The sequence below is a fragment of the Rana temporaria genome, chromosome 8, assembly GCF_905171775.1.
Source record: "Rana temporaria chromosome 8, aRanTem1.1, whole genome shotgun sequence".
NCBI classification, from domain to species: domain Eukaryota; kingdom Metazoa; phylum Chordata; class Amphibia; order Anura; family Ranidae; genus Rana; species Rana temporaria.
This window is the reverse complement of record NC_053496.1, coordinates 1,709,541-1,719,825: the sequence shown is the minus strand read 5'-3', so window position 1 is coordinate 1,719,825 and position 10,285 is coordinate 1,709,541. Positions and strand designations below refer to the sequence as shown.

Sequence of the window (10,285 nt, the reverse complement as noted above, 5' to 3'; positions counted from 1 at the left end):
TATGAGGAGTAATGGTGATCCCTCAGGTGATGGTGGAGGTATGAGGAGTGATGGTGATCCCTCAGGTGATGGTGGAGGTATGAGGAGTGATGGTGGAGGTATGAGGAGTGATGGTGGAGGTATGAGGAGTGATGGTGGAGGTATGAGGAGTGAGGATGGACATAGCACTGTGATGAGGAGGTGCCTGGACTGAGGTTGCCATGGAGGGACACCTGGCACTGTGTGAGGTGCTGTGACAGGATTATTATGGGATGTCAGGAGGAGGGGGGCATATTATGGGATGTCAGGAGGAGGGGGGCATATTATGGGATGTCAGGAGGAGGGGGCTTATTATGGGATGTCAGGAGGAGGGGGGCATATTATGGGATGCCTGGTGATTATTATGGGATGTCAGGCTCCCTAGAAGTTATTATGGAATGCATAGTGACTATTATGGGATGCCTGGCTGTGGTGACTATTATGGGATGTCAGATCTCCCTCAGGTTATTATGGGATGCCTGGTGACTATTATGGGATGTCAGGTTACTATGGGCTGCCGTGTGTGAGAGGGAAAGAAGAGACTATTATGGGATGTCGGACTCCCCGGGCTTATTATGGGATGTCTGAGGGGGAGGATTGTTGTTATTATGGGATGTCAGCCTCCCTCCTCGGCCTATTATGGGATGTCCGGCCGCCCATCTCTAGGGCAACTCGCTGGTTGCCGGGGTGACGGGGGAGGGGGCGGAAGGAGGGAAGGGGCGGAGTCTGGACCATCACTGCCGGTGTACAGGAGGGAAGGAGCGGGAGTGCAGACCGAGGAGCGCGCCACCGGAGCCTGGAGACTACCACACCGGCCCCGAGGTGAGGGCGGGGCGACCCCCCGGGGGGGTGGGGATACCGGGACACGGGGGTGAGGGGAGAGGCCTGGGGACAGCCGGGAGGACAATGAGAGAGGGATAGATAGACACAGGACGGGCCTACATGAGACACCGGGCCTCCTCATAAGACAGACCGAGGGCCACACCGGACTCGCTGACATCTTCCACGTGCTGTGTATAGGATTCCTATCATACAATGTAACGTTATGCTGTACTATAGGATACAATGTATCACAATGAGGGGGAAGTTTGGCAGCAGAGCTCACCATCTATCAGGAGGACAACAATGGACAGGCACAAAGTTGGCATCAGAATGAGGAGATCGTGGGGGGAGGGCATGGAGACCACAAACGGGGGGGGGGGGGATATCATTATACATCCCATAGAGAAAATATATATATAAAATTCATCTAAGCATTGTATCCTATGACTGTCCTCGGTACGGATGGTGATAATCCCGGCACACCGGGGATCTCCGGTTATTTGCTCTCCTTCACTCATTATGGGGTAAAATTTGGGCAACTGCCAACTTTTTTATTTTTTTTGGGGGGGGGGGGAGATTCGCCCTGGGGTTGGATATGCCCCGGGGTTGGATATGCCCCGGGGTTGGATATGCTGTTGATAGTAATCAGGAGCCGGGCTCTATTCCCGGGAAGTCTGGTGTAGATGGTCCTGTAGACCGCCTTCTATTGGGTATTTATTATTTGGGAGTGTGGAGACTGGAAGTTGTGTTATGGGGGGGCTGTGGTCCTTGTGAATGTGATCAGAAGATGGAGAGGAAGGCCGTGCTCCTTGTAGACATAATTCAACGATGGTTGGAAGATCCCTCTCCTTCTAGATGGGTAGGAGGACCGTGCTCCTCAAAGATGTTTAGGAAGGCTGTGCTCCTCGAAACCATCATCTACTAATGTCCATGAGGAGCACAGGCCTCCTACAAGGAGCGCGGCCATCCTAAACATCTGAGGAGCATGGTCCTCCCAACCAACTAGAAGGAGCTGGCCTTTGTAACCATCATCTAATAGTGTCTACAAGGAGCACAGCCTTCCTAAACATCTGAGGAGCACGTTCCTCCTACAAGGAGCATGGCCTTCCTATGCATGTATGAGGAACGTGGTCCTCCAAGCCATCTAAAAAGGAGCTGGCCTTCCTAACCATCATCTAATAATGTCCACGAGGAGCACAGCCTTCCTAAACATCTGAGGAGCACAGGTCCTCCTACAAGGAGCATGGCCTTCCTATGCATGTATGAGGAACGTGGTCCAACCAACTAGAAGATGGTCTTCGGAACCATCATCTACTATCTCCTTCTAGTTGGTTTGGAGGACCGTGCTCCTCATAGATTTATAGGAAGGCTGTACTCCTCGTAGACATTAGTGTAGAATTAGATGATGGTTATGAAGACCATCTCCTTCTAGTTGGTGGGGAGGACCATCGATCCTCATAGATTTATAGGAAGGCCATGCTTTACGTAGACACTATTAGATGATGGTTACGGAGGCCACCTCCTAGTTGGTTGGGAGGACAGTGTTCCTCATACATGCTTCTCCTGGATATGATTAGATGATAGTTGGGAAGGCCACCTCCTTCTAGATGTCTGGGAGGACCATGTTCCTCATACATGTATAGGAAGACTTTGCTCCTTGTAGTTATGGGCAGATGGATAGGAAGGCCATCTCCTTCTATATGGCTAGGAGGACCATGTTCCGCATAGAGGTATAGGAAGGCCTTGCTCCTTGTAGACATTGGGTAATGGTTGGGAGGGCCATCTCCTAGATGTCTGGGAGGACCCTGTCCCTCATAGATGTATAGGAAGGATGTGCTCCTTGTAGACCTGATTAGATGATGGTTAGGAGGACCATCTCCTTTTAGTCCTTCTAGATCAGGGGTGTCAAACTCTATTTCATGGTGGGTCGCATCAGCATTATGACTGCCCTGGTTGTATCTGTAAGATTAGATGTCTCCAGCGCATTCCCCTCCCCTTTACATTGGCTGTCCAGAGCCTCCCCATCATCAGAAGTTGAGTCCCCCGCTCTCCTTTACATCACACTGCACCCCCCTTTCCTTGTGCTGCTGCTGGGAAGAAGCTGGATGCATCGCTTGAAAGTAAGGGTCTGGAGGAGGGCTGGAGCTCTCCTGCAGCTGCAGGAGAGGTGCGAGGGCCACATGAAATGGCTTGGAGGGCCGGATTCAGCCCCACGGGCCTTGTGTTTGACACCTGTGTTCTAGATGTCTGGGAAGACCATGTTCCTCATGCATGTATGGGAAGGCCATGCTCCTTGAAGCTGGGATAGGAGGACAATGTTCTTTCTATATGGATAGGACCATGTATATGCTCCTTGTAGACATGATTGGATGATGCTTAGGAAGGCCGTCTTCTAGATGTCTGGGAGGACTATGTTCCCTATAGATGGATAGGAAGGCTATGCTCCTTGTAGATGTGATTGGAAGATGGATAGGAGGACCGTGTTCCGTATAGGAAGAGCGTTGTTCTAGGTGGCTAGGAAGACTAGACAGAAGGATGTCTCTGCTGCTTTTACACTTATCATTGGGCTATGCTTTCTATAAGAATATAAAGACCATGCTCCTTGTAGACCAGTAAGAAGGCAATGCTTCATCTAGATGTACAGGGCGGCTGCATTCCTTTTTTAGACCAATAGGAAGACTTTGCTTCTTGAAAGGTAGGAAGGCCATGCTCCTAGATGCACAGGAAGACTGTACTCCTTATACAATAGGAAGGCCATGCAGTTTCTAGAGGTACAGGAATGCCAAGCTCCCGTGAGATGTATAGGAAGACTATGCCCCTTGATGTTGGATGTGGATGAGGAAGACTATGCCCCTTGATGTTGGATATGGATAAGGAAGACTATGCCCCTTGATGTATATGAAGGCCTTGCTCCTGAGACGTATAGGGATAAGGAAGACTGTGCCCCTTGATGTTGATGTATAGGGATAAGGCAGACTATGCTCCTTGATATATATGAAGGCCTTGCTCCTGAGACATATAGGGATAAGGCAAACTGTGCCCCTTGATGTTGGATAGGGATAAGGAAGACTATGCCCCTTGATGTTGGATAGGGATAAGGAAGACTGTGCCCCTTGATGTATAGGAAGGCCGTGCTCCTGTGAGATGGATAGGAAGACTAAGCTCTTTATGTATAGAATGGCCGTGCTCCTGTTAGATGTTTGGGATAAGGAAGACTATGCTCCTTCTCTATGTATATGAAGGCCTTGCTCCTGAGATGTATAGGGATAAAGAAGACTATGCCCCTTGATGTATATGAAGGCCTTGCTCCTGAGACGTATAGGGATAAGGCAGACTATGCTCCTAGATGTATAGGAAGGCCGTGCTCCTATGAGATGGATAGGAAGACTATGCTCCTTCTCTATGTATATGAAGGCCTTGCTCCTCAGACGTATAGGGATAAAGAAGACTCTGCTCCTGAGACGTATAGGGATAAAGTAGACTATGCCCCCTTGATGTATATGAAGGCCTTGCTCCTGAGACGTATAGGGATACAGAAGACTCTGCTCCTTGATGATGTATAGGGATAAGGCAGATAATGCATTGGGATAAAGAAGACTATGCTCCTTGATGTATAGGAAGGCCGTGCTCCTCCTAGACGGATAGGAACACCACGCTCGTGACACTGAGCCCACCCATTGTATGGCCTGGTCATGGCTCTCACCAACAACTCCCAGCCGGCCTATCACATCAGACCTGAGCTGCGACGGCCTGACAAAGGGCTCCGGAAGCTGCAGTTCATGGACTGGCCTCTAGGGGCAGTGGTATGGATGTGAACTTTAGCCTTAGCCTATGAGCATCTTATTGACTTCAGTGTACATTGTTCATCGTTTGCCGCTTTGTATAAAGTTTTATGACGTTGGTTGCAGCTATTTTTAGGAGTCACCTGACTTTGGTGTGGTGGGGGGGGGAGTAAGGTGGCCGCACACTGATCATTCACACCATGCAGATAAAATGATCGACGTGAATGAGAATCATAAACCACCGCAGAGCACCGGGATCCTCCAGCTGTTGTGGAACTACACATCCCATGAGGCATTGTGACACACACCGACATTCACAGACATGACTGGGCATGATGGGAATTGTAGTTCCTCAACAACTGGAGGGCCGTAGTATGAAGACCCCTGATATAGAAGATCAACACGGTGAGCTTCTGATAGATTTCAGGGCGAGCAAGTCGATTGGCTGTGGCAGAATTATGGATTGATTTTCTCTGGTGAAACGAGTATCTGCGTGTTTCCCGACTATTGATCGCGGTACGAATGATCTTTTTTATTATTTCCGATCATCTTTGCAATCAGTACTTTTTCCGCTGAATCCATATTTGCAAGGGAGAAGGGGGAGATTTACTAAAACTGGAGAGTCCTGGATCTGGCGCAGCTCTGCATGGGAGCCAATCAGCTTCTACCTTCAACTTGTTCAGTTAAGCTTTGATCATTTATACCTGGAAGCTGATTGGTCTCTCCTTGTATAAGTGAGCCTGATTTTTTTTGATTTTTATTTTTTATTTTTTTCACACTCCAGTAAATCAAAGACCTTGGGGGAGATTTACTAAAACTGGAGAGTGCAAAATCTGGTGCAACTGTGCATGGGAGCCAATCGTCTTCCGGCTTTTGTTGTCGAAGTTTAAAGTGACACTAAAGGTTCGTGGTGTGGGGGATGTTTTTTTAACAAGCATAGGACACTTCCCTCCACTGTGCACAGTGGCCACGATCCTCCTCTTTTGGAGTCCCACGGCGGCTTTCGCGACTCCTCTCCCGAGGGGGGTTACCTTGCGGGCGCACACTCGGTGGGGTGCAATGGATCAAAAAACTCACGGTTCGCATCGTTAGACCCCATTCACACCTTCGCGTTTTGTCGCAAGTAGCGCGACGCGAACAAACGCCAGAGGGACGAAAAGCAATGAAAGTCAATGGGGATGGTTCACATCTGCACGCTGATGCGCCTGACGCGCATCGCCTGTAGTCAAAAGAAGTTCCGGACCCTTTTTTGTCGCGCGATATGCGCGTATTTGAGCGTTTTTGGTTTTCCATTGAAATCAATGTAAAACGCCAGATACGCGCGTATTGCGCGACAACAAGCGTTTGCTACAGGCGTTTCGTCAATAGAACTTGTCGCCCATGCAGAAGATTAAAAAAATCTACCAACATAGCAACAAGTGATGAAAAGATGATAGACGTTTTTTTTTTTTAGCCAATAGGAAAAACTAAGTACAAAAACGTCGGACAACGCTGTATGCAAACGCGCATATTGGCATGAATACGCGCGAAAAACCGCTGAAAAAAACCGCTGGAAAACGCCGCTATTGCCTACGCCTAGGTGTGAATGCAGCCTTACTCGGATAATTTTTTGGATCACCACCAGGTATAGTCCCCACTGTAATGTCTACATCATCTCCCACGTTAGCGCGCCGCTCTGGGGAGCTCACCTAGGCGGCTGCCGCCGCCGGGTGTACGTAGATGGCTGGCGCTCCGGAGCTAGGCCGAAGCTACGGCCTTTCCTATGGCCGTGGATCGCGTGGTGTGCCGATCCAAACGCGGTGACCCGTTTCGGATCACGGATCGATGATGATCCGTTGCCCCCACCCCCGTGTCATTGGATTTGATTGACAGCACCGGGAGCCAGTGGCTGTGCTGCTGTCAATCTATCCAATCAACGGCGAGACTCTGAAGAGGACGCCGGGGACAAGCCGCGCAGGTGAACGGGCTCAGGTAAGTAAAACGGTGGGGCCCGTGATTGCATAGGATGCATTAAGGTGAAAAACATGAACCTTTAAAACCACTTTAACTGAACAAGCTCAAGTTAGATGCTCGCGGGGGGGGGGGGATACTTGGTCGCCTCGTGGGGGGGGGGATACTTGGTCGCCTCGGGAGAGGGAGGGGTACTTGGTCACCTGGGGGGGGGGGATACTTGGTCGCCTCGTAGGGGGGGGGGGAAATACTTGGTCGCCTCGGGGGAGAGGGAGGGGTACTTGGTCGCCTGGGGGGGGGATACTTGGTCGCCTCGTGGAGGGGGGTACTTGGTCGGCTCAGGTAGTTGCTCGCTCGGCCCAGGGGGGATGCACGCGCTCGCTCGGAACAGGCGGAATGTTCTCCGATTGGCCGAAGTGGCGATCATGACGTCGCCCTCCCACCACTCCAAGTGTTCTGTGAATGTGCCGAAAAAAGCGACTTCCTGTGTTTACTTAGCAGTGGGGGTGGGGCAGCCTCTCGGCACATGCTAACTATCAGGAATTGTAATGGAGAGCGGCGCCTGCTCCAGTGATTTCCCGCTCCCCTGGAGATCCACGGGATGTGCTTGGTTACCATTTGCACCAGCGGTGCTCCAGCTTGGCGAAGAAGAACCCTCGCACATCTAGACCGCATCGGGGTAAAGCGCCGCTCATCTTTTTGTGTCACTTTACCGGCACTGCAGGGGCGCTTTTAACCCAAAAAAAGGGGTTAAAAGCGCCCCTGTTGCGGTGCCGCCAAATCGCTTTTCAGGCGCTTCAGCAGAGCTGACCGTTCATTTCAATGGGCAGGGGCGGTGTATACACCCCTCCCGCACCGCCCCAAAGATGCTGCCTGCAGGACTTTTTTTTTTTTTTTTCGTCCTGTGAGCTTTCACACTGGGGAAGCACGAGAGGCGCTTTTACGGGCGTTATTTTTAGCACTAAAAACGCCTCAGTGTGAAAGGGGTCTAAGAGCGATCTGGGATCGGCAAGCTTCCAGTGAGCATTTGTAGTACATTCAGCAAAGTCCAGAATTTGCTTCAATCTCCGGATCTGAAGAGCGCAGCTGATTTCTGGACTATTTTCGTGCTGTCAGACGGGCGGCGCGGCCCCCTCGTAACACCCGCAGTGAGGAGTGAGTGATGGTTCACCTGGAGTTGCATTCATTTTCTTTCAGCAAGCTTTGTTGAAGCTTTTAAAGTCCCATTCAGCTCCAGTTTGTAAATGTAGAACACTACAGATCCTCATGGGAGTGCTGATTGCCACTTTAAGCTGCTGGCAGGCTTCTGCAGATTTTCGGCAAGCTTCAAGAAGTGCTGAAGTCTGCCAGCAGCTTGTTTTTTAAAGTAACAATCGGCGCTCCAATTAGGATCTGTTCTACATTCCCAAACTGGAGCTGAATGGGACTTTTAAAAGCTTGCTGGTCACAGCGCTCTTCTACAAGCTGGAGCCCCGTGTGATTTGGGCCTGTGGTCGCTGTCACTTGTTCAGGCGGACCTGATCAGAAGGGCCATTCTTCCCTATGGACAGGCGTGTGTTTACACCCACCTACCCAATCAGGTCTACTACAGAAAGAGAACCTGCGGTGTCGGCTCTTCTTTAGGGGGAGAGGATGGGAGGGAGCCGGGCGTAAACGGACAGCGGCGTCTGCTTTTTCATGGCCGCCCATAGAGCAGAGTGGGCTCTGCCCGTGTATGTTCTGCAGATACTGAGCAGACATGGATCTTCCTGATCAGATCTGCTCGGATCCTTTGCTGATCGCTTTCCTCTTCCACTATGAAAGGGACCTTAAAATGCTCAGAAAGAATGAGAACTAGCAGTGTTCATTCCTCCCCAATGGTCCCCGCTGTACTTACCTCCGGGGATGCTGAGCTGTCAGTGCCCACGCAGCCCGTCTGGGGATCCAAAACCCTCGCTCTTCTCTAGGGAAAGACCAGAGCGACTCCATATTCAGGCACTGACGGCTCCGAGTCTATTTGTCTAATGGCAGCAATGGAGGAACACTGGAGAAATGCCGGCTTTTGGCATGGAGTGATCTCTCTGCCCACAGAGCTGGACCAATGACAGGAGGGATAAGAAATGCAGTCGGTGCTTCAAGTGGAAGTAAAGTTATTTTTTTGGCCTGTACCTGCGGGCTTGAGGCTCTAGGTGGGGGAGGCCTGCGGGGGGTGAGACACTGTTGGGGGAGGCCTGCGGGGGGGGGGTGGGGCTCTAGTGGGGGGGCTTGAGGCTCTAGTGGGGGAGGCCTGCGGGGGGGGTTGAGGCTCTAGTGGGGGGGGTTGAGGCTCTAGTGGGGGGGCTTGAGGCTCTAGTGGGGGGGCTTGAGGCTCTAGTGGGGGGGCTTGAGGCTCTAGTGGGGGAGGCCTGTGGGGGGCTTGAGGCTCTAGTGGGGGGGGGGGGGGCTTGAGGCTCTATTGGGGTTGGCCTGCGGGGGGCTTGGGGCTCTAGTGGGGGAGGCCTGCGGGGGGGCTTGAGGCTCTAGTGGGGGAGGCCTGCGGGGGGGCTTGAGGCTCTAGTGGGGGAGGCCTGCGGGGGGGCTTGAGGCTCTAGTGGGGGGGGCCTGCGGGGGGGCTTGAGGCTCTAGTGGGGGGGGGGGGCTTGAGGCTCTAGTGGGGGGGGGGGGCTTGAGGCTCTAGTGGGGGGGGGGGGCTTGAGGCTCTAGTGGGGGAGGCCTGCGGGGGGCTTGAGGCTTTAGGGTGGGCGGCTTGCGGGGGCTTGAGGCTCTATCTAATAAGACCCCTCACTGGTGCCGCCCAATGCGTTAGTGATAGGTAAAGCGCTGCTTGCTTTTCGGTCGCTAGCGGAACGCTTTTAAATCCCCCCCCCCTGCTAGCGGCCGAAGGGGTTAAAAACACCTGTGTCGCGACACTTCCGAAGCACTTTTTAGGCGCTTCAGACATGCTGCTTATTCATTTCTATGGACAGGGGTGTTTTGGGAGCGCTGTATCCAGCGTTTCCAAAATGTCCCAAAGATGCTGCTTGCAGGACTTTTTCTGAAAGCACTCGGATGACATGGGAGGCAGGCGCTTTACAGGCGATATTTCTAACTCCAAAATGCCTGAAAACTGCCTCCGTGTGAAAGGGGTCTTGGAATATCTATAGGGTCAGCCTCTAATGAGGGCGCCTATGGGGGTGCGCCTCTGAGTGCGCCTGTAAGCACTGAAGACCTCCTAAGCTTGCACAGTTTAGGAGATCTTCACACTGAATGCAGCCGGTGACATCACAGCCTTCTGCAATCTGAAGGGACAGCATACCTGTGCCACGGGAGTGATGTCACCGCGGCTCGGCCAATCAGATGGCTGGAGCAGGCGAACCCGGAAGGAAGACCGTGTGATGATGGAAGCCCTGTCGGTGCTGCAGGGCTTTGTTCCAAGGTAAGTATTTGGTATGAAGTGCGACCCACACACATTGCCGACGTCTTGTAGGGTGTTTTTTTTTCTGCGGCGTCAAAGCTTTATTTATAGTCGGTGAAATCGTATTCATCCATCTTTGAATGAAGAGATGAACCTCGGATCGCAGCGATCACCTGATCTTCATTAATGTGATCATAGATGGTGTGTGGGTTGGGCCTCCTGGTGTGTGGGGTGGGCCTCCTGGTGGTGTGGGGTGGGCCTCCTGGTGGTGTGGGGTGGGCCTCCTGGTGGTGTGGGGTGGGCCTCCTGGTGGTGTGGGGTGGGCCTCCTGGTGGTGTGG

The 10,285-nt window shown here is 52.2% G+C and overlaps 1 protein-coding gene across 4 annotated transcripts in view; it reads left to right on the top strand.

Moving 5' to 3' along the window:
* Positions 1-732: 732 nt before the first annotated feature.
* CHD4 (chromodomain helicase DNA binding protein 4) overlaps positions 733-10,285 on the top strand; it is a 62,651-nt gene continuing 53,098 nt past the window's right edge. For all 4 annotated transcript variants that reach the window (XM_040361195.1, XM_040361194.1, XM_040361193.1 and 1 more), the window contains exon 1: positions 733-840. The gene's annotated coding sequence lies outside the window, so the exon portion shown is untranslated. The remainder of the gene's footprint in view (positions 841-10,285) is intronic.